This window comes from Ambystoma mexicanum, chromosome 13 (genome assembly GCF_040938575.1).
Source record: "Ambystoma mexicanum isolate Mex_15411 chromosome 13, UKY_AmexF1_1, whole genome shotgun sequence".
In the NCBI taxonomy this organism is placed as follows: Eukaryota; Metazoa; Chordata; class Amphibia; order Caudata; family Ambystomatidae; genus Ambystoma; species Ambystoma mexicanum.
In genome coordinates this window covers 656,951,473-656,970,705 of record NC_090938.1, presented here as the reverse complement: position 1 = coordinate 656,970,705, position 19,233 = coordinate 656,951,473, and the positions used below count along the sequence as shown (strand labels likewise).

The 19,233-nt window shown below is 47.2% G+C and overlaps 1 long non-coding RNA gene across 1 annotated transcript; it reads left to right on the top strand.

Moving 5' to 3' along the window:
- Window positions 1–4,270: 4,270 nt before the first annotated feature.
- LOC138520655 (uncharacterized) lies at window positions 4,271–11,796 on the top strand. The gene is made up of 4 exons (XR_011282841.1): window positions 4,271–4,396; window positions 9,313–9,451; window positions 10,218–10,350; window positions 10,799–11,796. It is a non-coding gene; the product is annotated as an uncharacterized lncRNA (long non-coding RNA).
- Window positions 11,797–19,233: the final 7,437 nt, after the last annotated feature.

The window sequence follows — 19,233 nt, the reverse complement described above, 5'->3', positions numbered from 1 at the left end:
TGAATTGTGGGGGGCACTCTACTGCATTTAGGGGGTGTGAGAGCCATAGGGTGGCGAGAGAGGTGGTGCAGGTGAGGGCAACAGAAGGTTTGTCTTATGCAGAGGCAGTGGCAAAGGTGAAACCGGTACGAGCAGTGAATGAGGTGTGTGGAAGAGAGCCGGTGGTGGATGAGGCTGCGTGAAGGAAGAGAGTGGTGGGAGAGGTGAAAGCCGTAGAAATGATGGTTGTCCCTAAAACTGAGTTTGTGTGCTTTATAGTGAGTGTGCTGGAGCTGGTTCAGGGGAATTTGTCAGTCAGTGTGTCGGATCTTACGAAGGAGTGGTGGAAGCAGGGAGGAGGTTTTTGAATGTTGTGGATGTGTTGGAAAAGGATGTGTTCAGGATGGTTACTAAAGTGCGGAAGCAGAGTGGGGTGTCGGCCTGAGGATTTTGAGGTGGAACGTGAGGAGTTTGTTGAGGAATGGGCAGGAGTTGAAAGCGGCACTGTGTGGGGAATTGAATGTTGATGTGGTTTGTATTCAGGAGACGTGGTTAAGGGGTGATCTGAGGTTTGTGATTCCGGGTTTTGAGTTGTTTCGTAAGGATAGGTTGGAGGGGAGAGAGGGAGGTGTGGCTCTGGCAGTTCGGAAGGGGTTGGTTGTAAGAGAGATAGTGGTGGATGGAGCAGTGGAGGCTATCGGGGCGGGGATTCGGGTAGGGGGATCGGAAGTCTTGGTGTTAAATTATTATAATCTGTGTGAGGTGGTGGAGGTGGATGTGCTGTCTGGAGTGATAAGGGGGCATGTGGGACCTTGTGTTTTGTGTGGCAATTTTAACAGTGCCAACACGTTGTGGGGTAGTGATCGGACAGATGCGAATGGGGAACTATTGGAGGATATGGCGGATGAATTGTGTCTGTTTTTGCTGAATGATGGTTCGGGTACGTGGTTGGATGTGAGGACTGGGAAGTTGTTGTGTTTGGATTTGACCTGGGTGTCTGCTGCGATTGCGGGAGAATGTGATTGGGAGGTGCGTGAGGATGGGGTTATGGGGAGCGACCATTCTGGTATTTTGGTGACAGTGAGGGGTGAGGTAGGGATCAGGCCACGGATGTCTGGGAGCCGGTTGAACTTTAGGAAGGCTGATTGGGAGTTGTATAAGAGATTGTGTCAGGAATTGATTGTTCCTGGGGATAGGGAAGGGGGGTGGATGCGGATGAATGGAATGAGCATTTGGTGCAGGGAATGAGAGTGGCGTCGGTGGCGGCAGTTCCGGAGGTTGAGAAGGGGAAGGGGAAGGGTGGGAAGGTTGAGGTTCCTTGGTGGTCGGTGGAATGTTCACGGGCTGTGGCAGTGCGTAAGAAGGCAAGGGCCAGGGCGGTGAGAACGGGAATGTTGGAGGATTTGGTGGCATACAAGAAGGCGAAGGCGGTGGTGCAGAGGGTGATTAGGGAAAGAAAGCGCAGATATTGGAGGGGCTATTGTGGGTCTCTGGGGAGTAATTCTGGCGTGGGTGAGGTTTGGAAGCAGTTCAAGCGGATGTCCTGGTTGATGAGGCCGCAGGGTGGTATGTCTGTGTTGTTGAAAGGGTTGGAGGTGGTCAGTGAAGATGGGGAGAAGGCGAATTTGTTGGGGGAGCATTTTGCGGGAGTGCACAGTTCAGGGAACTTCCCAGAGGCGGTGAGACTAAGTATGGGAGTGGTTGAGGAGGAGATGCGGGAGTTGTTGGCGAATTTTGGGCCTTGGGAAGAGCAGTATGAGGTCCTGTTTTCTATGGTGGAGTTGGATAGGGCGATTCGGAAGGGGAAGTGGTCTAGTCCAGGGGTGGATGGGGTCATGTATGTATTTTTGGAGAAGTTGTCAGTGCAATGTAAGTTGGAGGTGTTAGCATTGTTCAATGAGATCTGGAAGAGTGGAGTTTTACCGAGATTGTGGAAGAGAGCGATTGTGGTGGCGATTTTGAAGAGTGGCAAGGTCCCGACGGAGTGTAAATCGTATAGACTGCTGTGTTGTGTAAAGTTATGGAACGGATGGTAGTTGAGCGTTTGGGGTTTTATTTGGAGTCGAATAGGCGCTTGAGTGATTTTCAGAGTGGGTTCAGGAAGAATCGGTCGGTGGCAGATCCGTTAGTGAGGTTGGTGACTGGAGTGGAGGAGGCGTTGTGTGATGGGGAGATGGTGGGGGCATTCTTTTTGGATTTGGAGAAGGCGTATGATATGGTGTGGAAGAATGAGTTGCTGGTGAGACTGTTAGAGATGGGTGTGAAGGGGAGGATGTTTCAGTGGATTAAGGCGTTTTTGGCTGACAGGACCTTTCAGGTGAGAGTGAGGGGGGCGATGTCCGAGGTTTGGAAGATGGAGAATGGGACGCCGCAGGGGAGTGTGATTAGTGCGATGCTGTTTAATGTGATGGTGGATGGGTTGATTCGAGCTTTGGCGGGTTTCGGGTGTCAGGTGGATTTCTTCGCAGATGATGGTGTGGTATGGGTAAGAGGGCGGAGTTTGTTGTTGGTGCAGAGTCGGCTGCAAGCTGCGATAGTGCTTATGGAGGAGTGGTGTGGGAAATGGGGCTTTTCGGTGTCTGTGGATAAAAGTGTGAGTATGGTTTTCTCAAGGAGAAGAGTGTAGCAAGGGTTGGACTTAGTTTTGAAAGGTGAGAGAGTTAAAAGCGTGGAAGAGTTTCGGTACTTGGGGATGATTTTGGATAGGAAGTTAAACTGGAATTTGCAGGTGAATGGTATGGTGGATAAGTGTAAAGGTAGGTTGAATTTGCTGCGGGCGGTGACTGGGAAAGAGTGGGGTGCGCAGCAGAAGTGTCTACGAATGTTGTATAAGGGGTTGATTCTGAGTGTGATGGATTTTGGATGCCAGGTGTCAGTGGGTTTCACAGCGAGTCAGAAGTTGCGGTTGGATAGGGTACAGGCGAGGGCATTGAGGGTGTGTTCGGGTGTGATGAGGTCCTCTCCAGTGAATGCGGTTCAGGTGCTTGTGGGGGAGATGCTGTTGGGGTTGAGGAGGGATGCGTTGAATATGAGATGGTGGGTGAAGTGCAGTGCAAAGAGTGTGGCTCATCCGGTGCGTGAATGTTTGAAGTATAATTGGAGGTTTGACTATTATAGGGACCGGTGGAGGAGGAAGGGGGGCACTTTTGGGTTTCACATGTGGGAGAAGGGAGTGCAGTGGGATGTGGGCGATTTGATGACTGTGACGAGTACGGATTTGGAGAGATGGCCGAGGTGGATGATGGGGTCTCCAAAGGTGTGTTTGGGGTTGGCGAATGTGGTGTCGAAGAGAGGTTTGCGGGGCGAGATCAAAGCTTTGGGTCAGGCGTATGTGGCAGGAAAGGAAGGATGCAAGGTGTTCACGGATGGTTTGAAAGACCCAGTGTCTGGGAGAGTGGGTATGGCGTATTATCTGGAAAGCACTGGGGAGTATAAAGTGGGACGATTGACGAATGATGTGTTGATCTGTACGGCTGAGTTGGTGGCGATCGCATTGGCGATTGATAGGGTGTGCGAGTTGGGGTTAGAGAAGGTGGTGATGTTTTCAGATTCATTGAGTGGGTTGCAGGCGATTGGGGCAGGGGATGGCGACAGGAAGGATGTGATTTTGGACATCAGGAGGAAGATTGATCGGTGTGTGCGTGGGGGAATGGATTTGGAGTTGGCGTGGGTCCCCAGTCACAGTGGCATTTTGGGTAATGAGTTGGTGGATCTGGCGGCGGGTGAGGGTATGAGAAAGGGAGCGGTTGATGTGAGGCTGCCTTTGAATGTGGATGAGGTGAAGGCTGTGGTGGTGAGACGGGTCATGGATGAGTGGCAGGAGAGGTGGGTGAGTGGGGTGAAGGGCAGGTGGATGTTTGGTGTTCGTGGGAAAGTGTCAGTGAAGGTGGATGCGGGGAGTCTGGAATGGAGGAAGGGGGAGGAGGTGATGCTGAATCGATTGAGGATAGGGCATGTGGGGCTGAATGACTGTATCGAGTGGGGAAGCGTGAGACGAGGGATTGTGCGGTGTGTGGGGTGCCTGAGACTGTGGGACATTTTCTGCTTAGATGTGAGAGACATGTTGAGGAGAGAGAATTGATGAGGGTTCGGTTATCTGGGCTGGGTGTGGCTGAGCTGAGTGGGAAGGCTTTGCTGGGAGGTGAAGGGGTGAGAGGCAGGAGGAGGAACAGTGTGATGTAGGATTTTGTGAGGCAGACGGGGCGGTGGGGGGAGTTGCGAGTTTATGTGAGACAAGTATTGATTGGTGGGTCTGGTGCGCATCATCCTTTAGGATGGGGAAGCGCCTGCTTGGGTCCGCCCACGCACCCGATAATTAAGAAGATGCAACACTGGACACGAACCAGCAACAAGCCAGCAACAATGGCGATCAAAAATCGAGGCCGGGCCGGGATCGAAAAACCAGCGCCAGAATCAGGTAAGGAGGGGGGGCACACGGCGTGTTTATTTGTCTTTAAGAGCGCATGTTGGTAATCTGCAGAAGCCTTCTCTTTCTTTCCCTGCTGGGGCCGCAATTTCGTAGCTTTCAGGCAGGATGCAGCTGCCGAGCCTGCTAGGGGTATGGGATTGTGATAACTTTCCCAGCACCACACATTCTGCCTTCTCCTCCCCGAGCTTCACAAAGGTCACTCCAGAATCCGCCCCTGTGGTCAGTCGCAGGGTAATCCCACCTAAAACTAAGGTAGAAAACGTCCAAGAGAGGGTACATGTAAGCACTAAGCCTATTTCATGCCTGATAGCTTTAATACATGAACGGACGGGTGTCGGCTTTTTCAACACTGGGAACCGCACTGCTAATCTCGGACACATTTGGACGAGGGCTTTAATTATTTCTTTCTTTTTAGCTACTTTGAAACGAATTAGCCTGATAATGTTGAGTGATATTCAACTTTTAATTGTACACGTCACAAGTGTGTGTTCACTTGCTTAGGAATCGCGCACTCTAACCATTAGGATAACGTCAGGAATTCCAAAAATCGTATTAGTTATGAATATGCACGGACAGCTGTCACAGACATTCATGTCAGAACAGGAAACCGCATTATAAGTGCAGGACACCTTCGGGATGCTGTTGCCTTTTTTCTGCCCTTTTACTGAACTGAAATGGATTAGTAGCTCATGAAGTTTGTTCTTTTTTAAAAAAATCTCCACTCACAATTGTACACGCACAATTATCTGAGCATTGGCTTTTGGATCGCATGCACTACTTAACCAAGAAACGTTGGGGACTCCGATGTAATTGTTTGGACAGTACGTGGCTACTGTCCCACTCATTATAACTGATGCTGCACCATGAAACGCATCAAGATGCTTCACATTAGGGACAGCACGTGCGCACTGGGTGGCACACGCACTTAGTGCTTACATGAGGAGAGTGAGCTATAGGGCTCAGTGTGTACGCCATTCATGGGAAGGTTTCAGAATTCATTAAGGGGATGACCCTGTGTTCCATTGACGGAACATGCCTCGTGAAAACGCAAACAAATGCACCCACGATGCCGTTCAATAATTAACCTCTTCTTTTTGGGTCTCCCTGAAAACATCTTTCCACGCACTGGTGTGCCGAGGAAGGCCGGCAGTGGCGATGTATGTGCGTGTGTGTGTGATGGTGCAGGAGGGAGGGGGTGTAAGTGGAGGCTCTAAGGCGCTGGAGTCCGCAGCCCACCCTCTTTACAGGTAATATTTCAGGTGTGGAGGCGTTGCTGCATGGGGTAGGCGCGCATGCACGCGTTTCCGAATAGAAGAGCGCAGGAGTGTTGGAGACTCTGCAGGGAATAACGCAGGAACAGCTGTGGGGAACCCTACAGGAGTGCAAAGGGTGCTGCAGGAAATCGCACAAGAATATAGGCGGCTCTACAGGAAATTAAACAAGAGGCACTTCATGGTGTATGGAACAGTCCTCCCTGTGTGGGATGGGTGGCTTCCTGCTGGGAATTCGGAAGGAAGACAGGGGTGACACAGGGGCGAGCCTTGGGGCAGGGAGGTCTGCTGTGTGCAGTGCTGGAGGCGCTGCTGCAAGGAGTAGTGAGAACCAGAATAGGCTGAAGAAGTACAAGGAGGTGAGGGGGGGCTCCAGGGGGACTGGCATCAAGGAGCCCTCACCCCTGGCTGCACTGTGGAAATCCTCACCCCTTCATAGATGACGCTCATCTGAAGGAGTCCTCAGCTCTGCCTGACAGCTCCTCTGCAGGATGTGGGTGAAGACACAAAGAGTTCTCGGCTCCTCTCCAGGACATGGGCGGCCCTGCAGGGAGTACTCGGGTCCTCTCAGCTCTCCTTGGGGTGGCCGTGCAGCTCTCCTTGGGGTGACCCTGCAGTAAGTCCTCAGCTCTTCTTGGGGTGACCCTGCAGGCAGCCCTCAGCGTTCCTTGGGGTGACCCTGCTGGCTGCCCTCAGTTCTCCTTGGGGTGACCCTGCAGGCTGCCCTCGTCTTTGAGGTGCCCCAGGTGCCCCTGCAGGGAGTCCTCGGCTCTCCTTGGGGTGACCCTGCAGGCAGCCCTGAGCTCTCCTTGGGGTGACCCTCCTGCAGGACTGTGCCTTATCTCTGCTGATCTCGAGAGTTCACCTGATCTCTGCCACAGCATCAGGTGACGCCATAGGAAGTATACAGTGCAGTGAAGCAAAAACAAATAGATCATGTAACGATACATACACAAAGGCTCAATTAGTTATTTGCCTGGGCCGGGGAGCAAAGAATGGGGCTTTGTCTATAAACTAAATGTTAGAAACAATTTACCACTAAAACCTCCCTGGTTGGGTTGTTCCACAAAAAGCACAGTGATTCCTCTCCTTCAGTTCCTGGTGTAACTCAAAGAGAAAGTCACCAGGTAACCTTAGTTATACAAATCTGAAGAGTGTTCCACAGTGGATGCAAAGCTACCTAGCACAATATAAATGTGCTTTTCAAATGTATGTCCGACATCCAACGCTAAAAGCAGAGCTCGGAAGTTGCCATTGGCCATGTGTCGGAAGGCGTACCAGTCCTGTTTTTCCCCTTGAATTCTGGGACTTGTAGTTTTTTTTTCTCTAATTTAGGAAAACTGCGAGTCCCAGAACTCTAAGCAAAATCGGGAATGGATGCCTTTCTCACGCATGGTCAGGGGAATAATTTCCAGGCTTTTTGCAAAAGGAAGATATGTGCAAGGCTGTTTTGTGTCTTATCATTTAGGCCTTCTAGATTTTAGTACCATCAGAACACTTTTTGGCTTCTCCTTGTAACGTGGGATTTGGAAAGACAGTGCCCCTTAAACACGGGAATCCTAAACCCATCTATTGGAGTCAGAAAACTCAATTGGGGGCCATTCGCATCGTTTTTACCAGGGTTGTCACTCCAGAAAAAGTAATGTTTTACGTGTGTTTGTGTGTGTACATTACACCAGAGTCACAAACGCGGATCTCAAGTCCCAATTGCCATGCCTGAGGCCACCCAGTCCTGTGTTTTCCTTTGAAGTCTGGGATTTGTAGTTTTGTATATCCCATTGTAAATGTAAAAGTTCCAGAACTCCAAAAAACATAGGAGTGAAGGACTGTTCGCACACATGGCACCGGAAACTAAAGTCCTGAGTAGCAGTGCTGAACGGCAATACATTCCCACCCTGGGCCAGATTACAGAAACCTTTCACCAGTACACGTGCAATGTTGCACAGTGTTAACACTAGGGCAAAGCTTGTCCTGGTGCAAAAAACATTGTGGCCAAATTAGAAAATGACAAGTGACATGTGCTATTTGGCATGGTACAAGCACTAGGGCAAATATTGCCTTAACGCAAAAACCATACACTTTCAATGCATTTTTTTTTAACCGTTTGTCCTAGTGCTATTACGGATTGGCAGGGCAAACTTTGCTAATACCGTACAATAAAGCACTTGCACTGGTGAAAAGATTCTGTAATCTGGCCTCATATATGATTGAAACATTTGCCTTTCCCATACGAACCAGCAAAAGTACTTCCTAACTAGAGTGTTTGGCACTTGCAGCCCACGGGCACGCCCTGTGTAGAAGAACGCGATCCGGTGTGCAAACGCCCGTAAAATCACAAGCTAAGAAAGCAAACTCTGCACTGTCAGAGTATTTCGATATGAAGATTACCCAAGCACAGGTTCTGGGTGTCAATCGTCTTGGGACGGCAAGGGTACCCAAAGGATCAAGTATCGGGCCATGGATGTGGCTGCCCTGGTGAACAAGGCGGCAGGATCGTGCAGTGGGTGTTGGCTAGTTGCCCAGCAGCTGGTATGAAGTGCACTAGACGTTACTAGCCAGGTACTAAGCAGCACTAATGGGCAGGTTATGTTTACACAGTGTCTTCAACCTGGCTTTTCAACAGCAAGTGGGGTGACTAGGAGCGGTTTATTCAAGGATGCCATGGGGATGTAACGTGGGTTATTGGCTGCCAGGTGCTCTTGAGACTGACATTTGAGAGATGACTCATGCTAACCGAAGAAGCATGCTAAAGGGTAGTGAATGGAGGACTAGGCATGACACACTTGGAACTTGGTCTGAGTTGAGCCTATCCTCAACATAAAGTACTCATCTACAGGGCAACTAGGCACTTAGTTGCCAGACTTTTGGGGCTGCGGGGGCTAGATGCGCAACTCCCTTTCTCAGGAATGAGAAAAGCATTGTCGTTTCAGGCAAGACCTTAAGACTCCCCTTTTCATGGCTCACTTTGACTCTTAGGTGGCTGTAGGCATCTGCACCAGTACTAATGCACACTGTCATTCAGTGAACCTGTGCGCAGCCGTAGCTTCACTGCAGATCTTCCATGGTTACTCTTCTTCTTGAAACTCCTGTGTTTGATTGCTCTTGCAGCTGAGTCAGCTGATGCTGGTCCCTGTTCAGCTATATAGCATATCACTTTATACCAGTGCGCCAATACATTTGGTGGTGCAAAACTGACGAGGGTGCATGAATTTGATTTGCAGCATTGCTTAGTTTGCTTTTAAATAGTGCTTTTATAGGCTAAGTGTTGCTTTACAGAACTGTAAAGCACTTGGAGTACTTTACAATGCACAGCTGCACTCACAAACCTCTGGCAGCTGTCTGGCACCGCCTAGGGACAAGGTAGCATAGTGACCCTATGCTGTTCTATGTCAATAGCCTGCCAGGAAGATCTTGTGAACATGAAAGTTAAGAACCTCCAAAGTTTAGGAGCACTCTCATCATATTGAGTTACTGAATGTGACGTGATGGTGTGACTGCATGAGTGGCAGGGTGATTGAATGACCCTCACCTGGAAGACTGAGTGAGTGACTGACTGACAAGTGAGTGAGTGAATTGTTGGTTGAGGGAGTGAGTGGGTTAGTGAGTTTCTGACATATTGTCTTTTTTCCCCAGCAGATGCAACTTGTGCTCTTGGTGAAAGCTGCCGGCGCGGATTTATATTCTTGGTGTTTACAAACTCTCGAGGCCAGGACGACTAAAGAAAACAAGAGTGAACTCTTGGGAGGAAGTAGTCTGTATCTTTTTAAGAATGGTATGTCCAATTAGGATTTCTTTTGTAATGTGTTTTCATTTCTTTCTTGGTTATTTTATTTGGGTGTTTTCTATTGTACTTTTTGACCCCTTCAACTGCATAGAGGCAGTGATTGAGTAGCTGGGTGGGTGGGAGAGATTGTGTGGGTGGGAGTGTTTGTGCGGGTGGGAATGTTTGTGTAGGTAGAAGATAATGTGTGCGCGTTGTTGATAGATATTGTTTGCATGGGGGTTTAAGAAGGGTAGGGGCAGAAAGAGAAGGTAGTTGGGGGAGAAGAGGGGTGGGGCAGTTGGGGTAGAAGGGAATTTGGTCACTGGTCACCGCACCCACTATTCACCTCACAACCTGTCTCAGTGCGAACTGGGTGAAGCGGCAAGCTTGCTGCACCCGTTCTAAATCGAGTGGCTGAAGGAAGACCTGGCTGACATTTTTATTACATAAGTAGTGGGTTTAAAACTCCAATTAAGTCATTAACTCTCAGAAGACTGCTTTGAAAAAACACTACCAGGCCGGTGTGTGGGGCAGTTTGTGCCTGGAGGGATAATTGTCCCTGTGGGGTGGCCCCATGTTGGAGGTGAATACTAGCTTTTTGTAAGCTTGGTGTTAAACAAATTTGAATATCCAGATAAAATGAAACCATTTGTGCCAAACTAGAAGCTATCATAGAAAGTGAGCTTTATTTTTTTGCCGACTTTCATTGCCCAGTAAGAAGTGCCATTTGTTGCTATTCGAATGTGTAATATTAATGTTTGTGCTTCTATTTCAGTGTACTAGGATAGAATGGATTTGCATCAGAAGCTGGCCATCGAACACTGCCTGGAACTGGCTAGTGGAAAAAGAGGGGAGGCCAGAACCACTCGAGTGTTTTAATCTGGTCCTGGTCCGGCAATATCATAGAAGTAAGCACCCCTTGAGTAAAAAAGAAAGTTGATTAATGCCCCTATTAAAATAAATGCTTAATTTTCTGTGTCAATATGCAAGTGAAAACAATCTTCCTCCTGCCTCATTTCTCCCCTCTCCCCCGTCCTTCCCGTGAAGACATCTTCGGGTTGATACCCTTGTACAATTGGCAATCGACTATATGCCTAAACCTACAGCCCTATGATGTTGCTTATTGTGTTTACACAGCTGTTTCGCCAAAGCACAATACAATGTTAATAAATAACCAGTTAGGCAGAAAACTAGAAAAGCAGTAAGGATGCAAGATAAACAGACCACCATAAAGAGAGAATATTCTAGTTGATGTGACTTTGTATTACATATAGAAATCTGAACAATGTACATATGTTGATATAGATTTTCAGTTTTGAGAAACCTAATAATTTTAAATTTCTCATATGCACACAGGAACATTCTTCGTGTTAGATTTCTTGGTGAACCCTCTGAAACCAAGGGAGATTGTGACGACGGCAAAAAAAGACAAGCAACTTGGCACGCCACCTGCTGAACAAACTGCTGGACATTGAATGTAGAAACTCCCTTGCGGCCTGGGCCCTCTTGCTCCCTGCTCAGTACCCTCTTCCCCCTTTCTCCCACACATGCTTTTGTGTTCTCCCCTCTCCGACTCTCTTGCTCCATGAGCCGGTATCCCTCTGCTTTTCCCCCTGTACTGGGTCTGCATCTAACCTCTGCTCCCTGGGCTAATCCTGGGTCGCTCCCTCACTGTCTTGCTCCCTGTGATGGGTCTGCGTCAACATCTCCATTACTTGCTGGGCTGGGCCTGTGCCCCCGCCCCCTTGCTCCCAGGGATGGGTCATGCAACCCCACCTCGTTGGGCTGGGTCTGATTCCCCCCCTCCCCTCTTCCTCCATGGGCTGGTTATCCACATGACTCCCCTGATCCCTGGGCTGGGTCTTGTTACCCAGTTACCCATCTGGCTGCCTGGGCTGGTTCTGGGTCCCTCCTTCACTCTTGTTCCCTGGGCTGCGTCTCCACCTACTCCCTTGACCTCTGGGCTTGCCCTGGGTCTCCATTTGACCTATAAGCTGGTTCTGGGTCCCCACTGGACTTCTTGGTAGCTGGGCTGTGTCTAGGTACCTCCTTTCCCTGAGTTGGGTCCCTAGCCTCCTCCCTTGCTCACTGGACTGGGACCCCACCTGACTCCCTTGCTCCATGGGCTGGTTATCCACCTGATTCGTCTAGTCCCTGGGCTTGGTCTGTGTACCCATCTGGCTGCCTGGCCTGGTTCTGGGTCCCTCCTTCACCCTTGCTCCCTGGACTGGGTCCCGACCTGACCCACTTGCTCCCTGGGCAATCCATGCATGTCCACTAATTGTAAAGCACCCAGGTCTGGGATTGCTACAGTCATGCTTGTGTGCTTGTACACTTTCAGGTTGAACCGCATTGTGCCTCTTTTTTTAATAAATACAATTGAATAAAAAAGGTGTTTAAATATTTTTTTCTTTATTTTTGATACGTAATATCCCATTAACCTTGCTCAACTTTCCTGTCGCTGTACCCAAATGACTACTAAGACCCAATGCGTGTAATCACTTTTGGAGTATTTATTTTTTCAGGGTTATAGTTGACATTGTTTTGTGATTTTTATAGGATTGTATCCCGATTGCATCACTTGTACCAGGGAGGATTTCTAATTGACGCATTTCGGGTGCATTAAGCCAAAAGGAAGCCAAATGCAATCCATTGCTTTTGGGATTGGATTGCTTTTGGATTTTTAGTGGATTTTTTGGGGATTGGATTGTTTTTGGATTTTTAGTGGATTGTTTGGGGATTGGATTGTTTTTAGATTTTTAGTGGATTGTTTGGGGATTGGATTGCTTGGATTGTTTAGGGATTGCATTCCACTGAGGATTGCTAATTAACATATTTCAGGGTGCATGAAGCCAAAAGGAAGCCAAAAGCAATCCACCGAGTACAATGGGAGTTTCTGGATTTAAAGTGGATTTAAAGAGGATTTAAATGTTTGGGAAAATCCAGTAGCAATCCACTTTCAATCCAGATTTTTTTGGTAGGGCTAAGAGCTAGCTGCCCAGGTGGATACTGGCTCGAATAACAGAAACCAGTGCTCCGCAGACTAGGCTCTAATAACACCCATTTAAGGCCAAAGCGAAAGAAGGCTCCCTCCCGAAAAATGCCCTTAAGAAAGGAACACCTAATCGGACCACACAAAAGACTAAGTGTTACCTGTGTTTATTCTTGGACCGACTCAAAGCCTGTTAGGATGGAAACGAAACCGGAAGTGCCGGGCCGTCATTCAACGCCCGAGCCCCAACCTAAATACGTGTCTCAAAACGTGTTATGTGTCACATGACTCGTTGGACGTGTTGTTAGAGACAGAGGGCTGGGGTACTCGTCAAGCCAATGAAAACAAGCTAATCAGCTGACTGACGACCTCGGACCGCACGCAAGTGAAACGAAGGTAAAATAATGAACTAATGGAACATGTGCCTCAATGCGCACATGTCCAATCCCTCTCGAAGTGTCTATGCGCCCACCAGGCAAAACGCTGGCGCTCCAAGGGCGGACCGCCTCCAGCGACTGAAACCAGGGGGAGACCTGTCTCGGGAGGAGCGGGGGAAGTGAGGGGGGGAAAAGGAGGGGTGGGGGAGTGAAAGGGGGGAGGAGGGCCATGGGAGAAGGAAGAAGGGAATGGGAGGTGTTGAAGAATAATGTTCTAAATTACGATCCAAATGAAAAAATTATGAATATAGAACTGTCAGAGGGAAAAGATAAAAGTAAATGATGAACACATTTGCAGTAAATAACTGAGTAATTTAGTGCCTGGCTAATCACTGTATGAGATGTGCCAGAGGACAAACATTTAAATCCCCCACAAAATGCTGCACCATTCTACCACGCACGATATCCGTTAATTCTCTGGTGCTGTTAGAAATCGAAATGTCCCGCCCCGATCATGGTCCCAGGCTGTGGAGAATGCCACTGGCTCTTTTACAAGACACTGCAATACTGGAACCCCTAAGGGTCGACATCATGGAGTATTTTGTCCGCAATGAGGGCTTGGTGGGGTCTATGGCTACAGTGTGGGAATCATTTGGGTGCAGGGCCACTTACTGTCTATGACATATGGAACACTACGGGGAATACGATCTGAAGTACAGCAATCCAAACTTAGGTTGAGATCTCTGCAAAAAATACACGCTCAGACACCAGGCCAGATCACCCCAGCACCCTCACAGGCGCAACTAGATGAATTCAGGAAACTGGCAGATTGGGAAATATTTTATATTACCCACCCCACACATGCCAGGAGATATGGGAGGGGGACAAGGCTAGCAAAACTCTCGGCAAATTGATTAAATCTGAACACAATGTCAACCCATCACTAGCGTTAATGTGAAGGATGGACAACATGCACGGAGGAACAGGCGATTAATGACATGCTTTTTGCATTCTACTCTTCCCTATACAAAAACACAGATTAGGTGTTGGTGCAAGAATTAACGCAGCACATGAATACAATGCCTCTCCCCAAGCTAACAGAAGAGAGCAGGGAGACATTGGAACTCCCTTTAACACTCGAAGAGATTGAAAAGGCGATAAAGGATCTTGCCGCTGGCAAGGCAACCGGGCCGGATGGTTTATCGATTGACCTGTATAAGTGTTACATGGCGGAACTGGCCCCCAAACTACTGGTGATTTGGGTGGAAGCTTTGGCCTCTGGAACACTCCCCCCCTCTATGCGGGAAGCAGTAATTTCAGTCCTGCTCAAGCCGAACAAACCCCAACATGAGGCTACATCCTACCGCCCCCTATCACTGATCAATGTGGACACTAAAGTGTTTGCCTAGGCCATTGCCAACAGTGTATTACCCTACATGAACTTGCTGGTGCACCCAGATTCGTCAGGATTCATCCCAACTAGATCCACTTCTTTAAATCTATGTAGACCTTTCGCCATAATCTCCCAACTCGACCCCAAAGGCATAGAATCAAATGCTTATCCCTTGACCCTGGAAAAGCATTTGATTCTATGTCCGGGAGGTATATGTTTGCTGTGCTATGGAAGCTGAGGTTTGGATCCAGTTCCTTAGCTTCATTTGACTCCTATAAAAAGACTCATGCGCCAGGTAGAACAAATCATACGCTCTCATCCAGTCTCAACTTGCACAGAAGTACGAGATAGGGCTGCCCATTGTCTCCCCTCATTTTTGCACATACTATAGAAGGGCTGGTGGCATTAATACGCTATAAACACTCCAACCGTAGTCTCTGGGTGAGAGGCCCCCCAACTAATATCGTTATACGCAGACGATACTCTGTTATACATTATGGTCCCAGAGGACAACCTGGCCCCCATCATGATAGACGTACATGAATTCTCTAGATACTCTGGATACAGAATGAATCCAGCCAAGTCCGAAATTATTCCGCTGACGCATGGGACCACGCAGACGGAAGCCTTGAAGGACTTTTGCTGGTCCCCTGACACTGCCTGTTATTTGGGGGTCATAGTGGCCACTGATGGGCAGACTTTGTAGACAACCAATTATGAGCCATACATTTCCCAAATGGAAACTAAATTAAAACTTTGGAACAAATTGCCGGTCTCTGTCTACGGTTGCACATCCCCACTTAAGTTGATTGTGGTGCCCAAACTACTTTACCTATTCAGCAATGTTCCAATCTGGCCTGGTAACTCGTTCTTTGCTAGGCTGTGGTCGATGGCTTCTATCTTTGTTTGGGGTGGGGGCGCCATCAGAATGAGCTGGTCAAAAGTATGCGAGGGGTGCGATACAGGTGGCCTCGCAGTCCCCGACTGATCTATATTATAACACGGCACAGGCACAATTTGATAGATACTGGTTTAACAATACTGAGAAATATGCCCATATACAGGTGGAGAAATATGCAGCCTCGCCCACAGATGCACAAACGGTGATGTTTGCTAGGGCATTTGGTAAGATTAACGAGCTGGACCTCGTGACCAGCACAGTGAGGGCTTGGTCTAGGCTGCACAAGAGGATGGATATATTGGTCCCATACTGTAGTGCATCCCCCCTCTGGTATTACTCTGATATACAGAGATTGTGGGGCCCACATAAGCAATTGACTATGGGAGATATGTCCCCCAATGGGGGTCATTTGTCACACTTAGGGAGGTTCAGGATAAACAAGGGCATGGGCCAATCATTTCTTTGCTATATCATCGGATGAAAGTGGTGTCCAGACAGAGGTGGCCCTACTTTTCCACTGAGCCAGAGACCCATCCATTCTTGGCAGTCATTATGCACAAGGACTGGGAGCAGAATGACATTGCTACGTTTTATAGATTGAAACAGGCCCATTCCCCTCAGAGAATATGATGAAGGCAAAATGGGAAAGATCTGGGAATGACGCTGGATGAAACTCAATGGTCCTGCTCTTGACAACTCACTAGTACAGTTTCCCTCAATGCAAACCTGTGACTGATACAATTTAAAATACTAAATCACCTCCACTTTACCCCCCTAAAATGGGTGAAATTGAAGCATGGTACAGAAGCCCGTTGTCCAAAATGTGGGGCCCTTGATATCGACTCATTCCACATGTATTGGGACTGTCCTCCTGTATACCAGTTTTGGGTTGATGTTGCGGACACTCTTAGTAAAATACTGCCCATTCCCATACCTCCCACTCCACTGAAATATCTATTAGGAGATATTGGAAAGGTACTCATCAAGATTCGTAGGCTGTTTACTGTGGCAGGGGCAGTCGCAAAATGCAATATCCTGACAAACTGGAAAGCAAAAGCTAACTCTACGCTACAGGCATGGATTAAAGACCTATCATATGTCAATGAATGTGAAGAGGGATATATCATTATGGTGGCAGCCACCAGTAGACCCAAAGACATATGGGCCACACTCCGCCGCTACTTAGCGAATAGCCTAAATACGCCCCAGTCAGAGGACGAGATCACTGAACAAGCGTAGCAATAAGAATGTGAATTGCATGAAGTATGTTTATATATGCACAGTATGAAGAGAAGATGTCTATAATGAAACTTTTATTATGTTGTAACCGTCAAGATAAATAATGTTAACAGGGGTCTGGTCACTCCACTCTCAAAGATGTCATCCCGTGCTCCACAATAGGACCCAGTCCGCTTTAAGCGTTCCTAGAAATAGACAGCTCCACTCAGATGCATTCTCATCAATCTCCTCTGGTGTTTCCTTGCTGCTGTCAGATGGGAAGTTTCAGCAGCCCTCCTGATGGTACATTTCAACAGCTCTGTCCCTTCCTCCAGGTGCATTCCCCTGTATATAGCAGCAATGACACCATCCAGTTTACAATCTTGGGGGAGTACCCTGCAAGAGTTCTAGCAACTAGGATTGGACAGTTACCCTCCTCTCTCCTCCCAAATCCAGCCTCCCTCTACGGATTGGTTTAGGGGTCTGGAGCAGACATGTGGCAATTCCCATTTGTTCTTAAGTCAAATTTGGGCAAACATCTAGGTATATGGCAAAATTTGGTAATTTTACTTGGAACTGCCATTCAGGTCCAATAGTCGCAGGTGGAGGAATTTTATATCTCCACAATCGCCTGAAAATTACATTTAAAAAAATGACACATGAATAAAAATAATTAGACTTATGGTTGTTCAGAAAAAGGCCTAAATTATAATAGTCCTTTTACATTAATTGCAAATCTGTATGTTCAGCAAATGAGAGCTGTGCGCCATCCAGCCATTTTTCTCTCTGTTGACAGTTTTTTTATGAGTCTCTTTGAAGTTGGTGGTTTGCTCTTTGAAGTTGGAGTTTTAGCCTCCCTTAAAAGTAGCCCCAGTCTTCGCACCTACGTCTCCATTCTGGTCATTCATCAGCCAAGGGAAATGGTCCTGCAGAGACAGCCATTCTAAAGGACACTTGGTTTTCCACACCTTTCAAGCAAGCCACATTTTATTGTAGTCGTAAACAATGGAATGCCAGGCTTCCAGGAGGAGTGGGAGTTCTTTGTGACATGTCTCCCACAGCTAGCAAAAGGGTTTGCCTCTGGTCTACAGAAACTTTTTTTATGGAAACCAAGTGGGCTTTTCTTTTGTCTGCTGGTATTTCGTATGCAAATATACACCCTCTAAAGCCAACAACCTCTAAATCACTATGGCAATCCCTTGCAAGGTGTACTCAAAACAAACTAAATAAGAATTCAACCTTCATAAAAAAGCACCTCGTTAACTTGATCTAAAAATTCTGTTTTATTACAGATAACATTAAAAACATCTTAATCGTAAAGACATCAGCAAGTGTACTGTTCTCTATAAAGTGACCAGTGCATCCCACCAAAAGTGAGTTGTGCTTGTACAAAATACGTCGATTGAAGAAAAGTTCATATACACGTCAGAAAGTATTTCATTTACACACGCAATATTTTCAAAAAGAAATCCTATCTCTAAAGGCACACAGTTGTACATTTAATAATGGCAAGTTATTGGCCAGTCTTAGTCTTGAGTGCCTGTGAGGGCACGATTATCTACTGCCTCAATAACTATCATTACTTTGTTGTTCGACCACCACATCAATGTGGGTGTTCATACGCAAGCCCAACATGTTTCGCTCCTTATCTGCATTCTACCGCATTTATAGGAACTTCTTCAGGTGAATATTTCTTTATTTAAAACATGCAAAAGGCCTCTACGGCCTAACACCTCCCAACTGGTTAAATCAAATAAATGCTTAGTGGACACTCTCTTCATTCGTGAAGCATACAGTTGTATGGAGTATACACTTCTAGTCGGTATTCATCAATGCCATCCAGGGCATTTGTTTGGTTAAGGCAACACCACCTATGCTATAGGGAAGAGAACAACACAATTACTGATCTATCGTTATACCTCATTTACTTAGTAATAGTAATGGTAGACTAACCATATGCTTACCACTTGGTAAGGCACCAAAGTTGCTGCAGAATCGATAATTCCTGTGCACAAAAAACTTAAAAACACACAAAACCATATATTAATTCCACATTCAGGGCGCTAATTATCAAGCAGTTTCTACACACAAGTGTATCTCAAAACAGTCAATGGCAACCCCTCTACTGGTAGTGTGGACACTTACTGGCTTCCAATCAGCAGTCTCGAATACCCAGTTCTTTAAATTGGTGATCTGGTTCTTCAAATAAATGGAATTGGTAATTCAGTCACGTGTCATCATCGCCTATGGGCAGAATAAGGAAATCCATAAGGATATATAGCATCCAATTCATATGGGTCACGAAGACAAAGTCAAATTACCTACAGATCATCTTAGAATTGTAATCCGTAACATCACTCACACATGAGAATGATACATACTCTAATGCTGTATTGAAGTTGCATGTGAGTAAATGCAGTAGGATTCCAATCCACTTTAGATACTTGTGTCAAACCCGAGTGTCTAGTGGAATCTGTCATACAGTATATCTCTATACCTAGGTCACTATTAGGGCTATCAATTTTCAAGCTAACGTTCTTACTCTAATTGTTCTCATCTTATCGTAAGCATTGTGTGATCGAGTGGGTCCTCCCACTCTCTATATTAGTGCAGTGATACGATAAGGGGTTCCGTTAAGTTACTATGTCTACTGCGTGTCGTAGACTACTACGGAGCGAGCTACTCACAATGTTGCTGTGTCTCCAAGATAAAACAACCCAGAAATGTCGCAGTTGACAGCGTCAATTTCACGTGGCTAAAGATAGTGCGTTCACGTTCTGGCAGTAAATATCACGGCCATCTTTGAATAGTCATACACTATAGGAAAATAATGTCATTCTCCCACAGGTGAACAAAGACATTTTTTAAATAATGGTCTATGTACGGAGAATCTGTACAATCGATTGCACA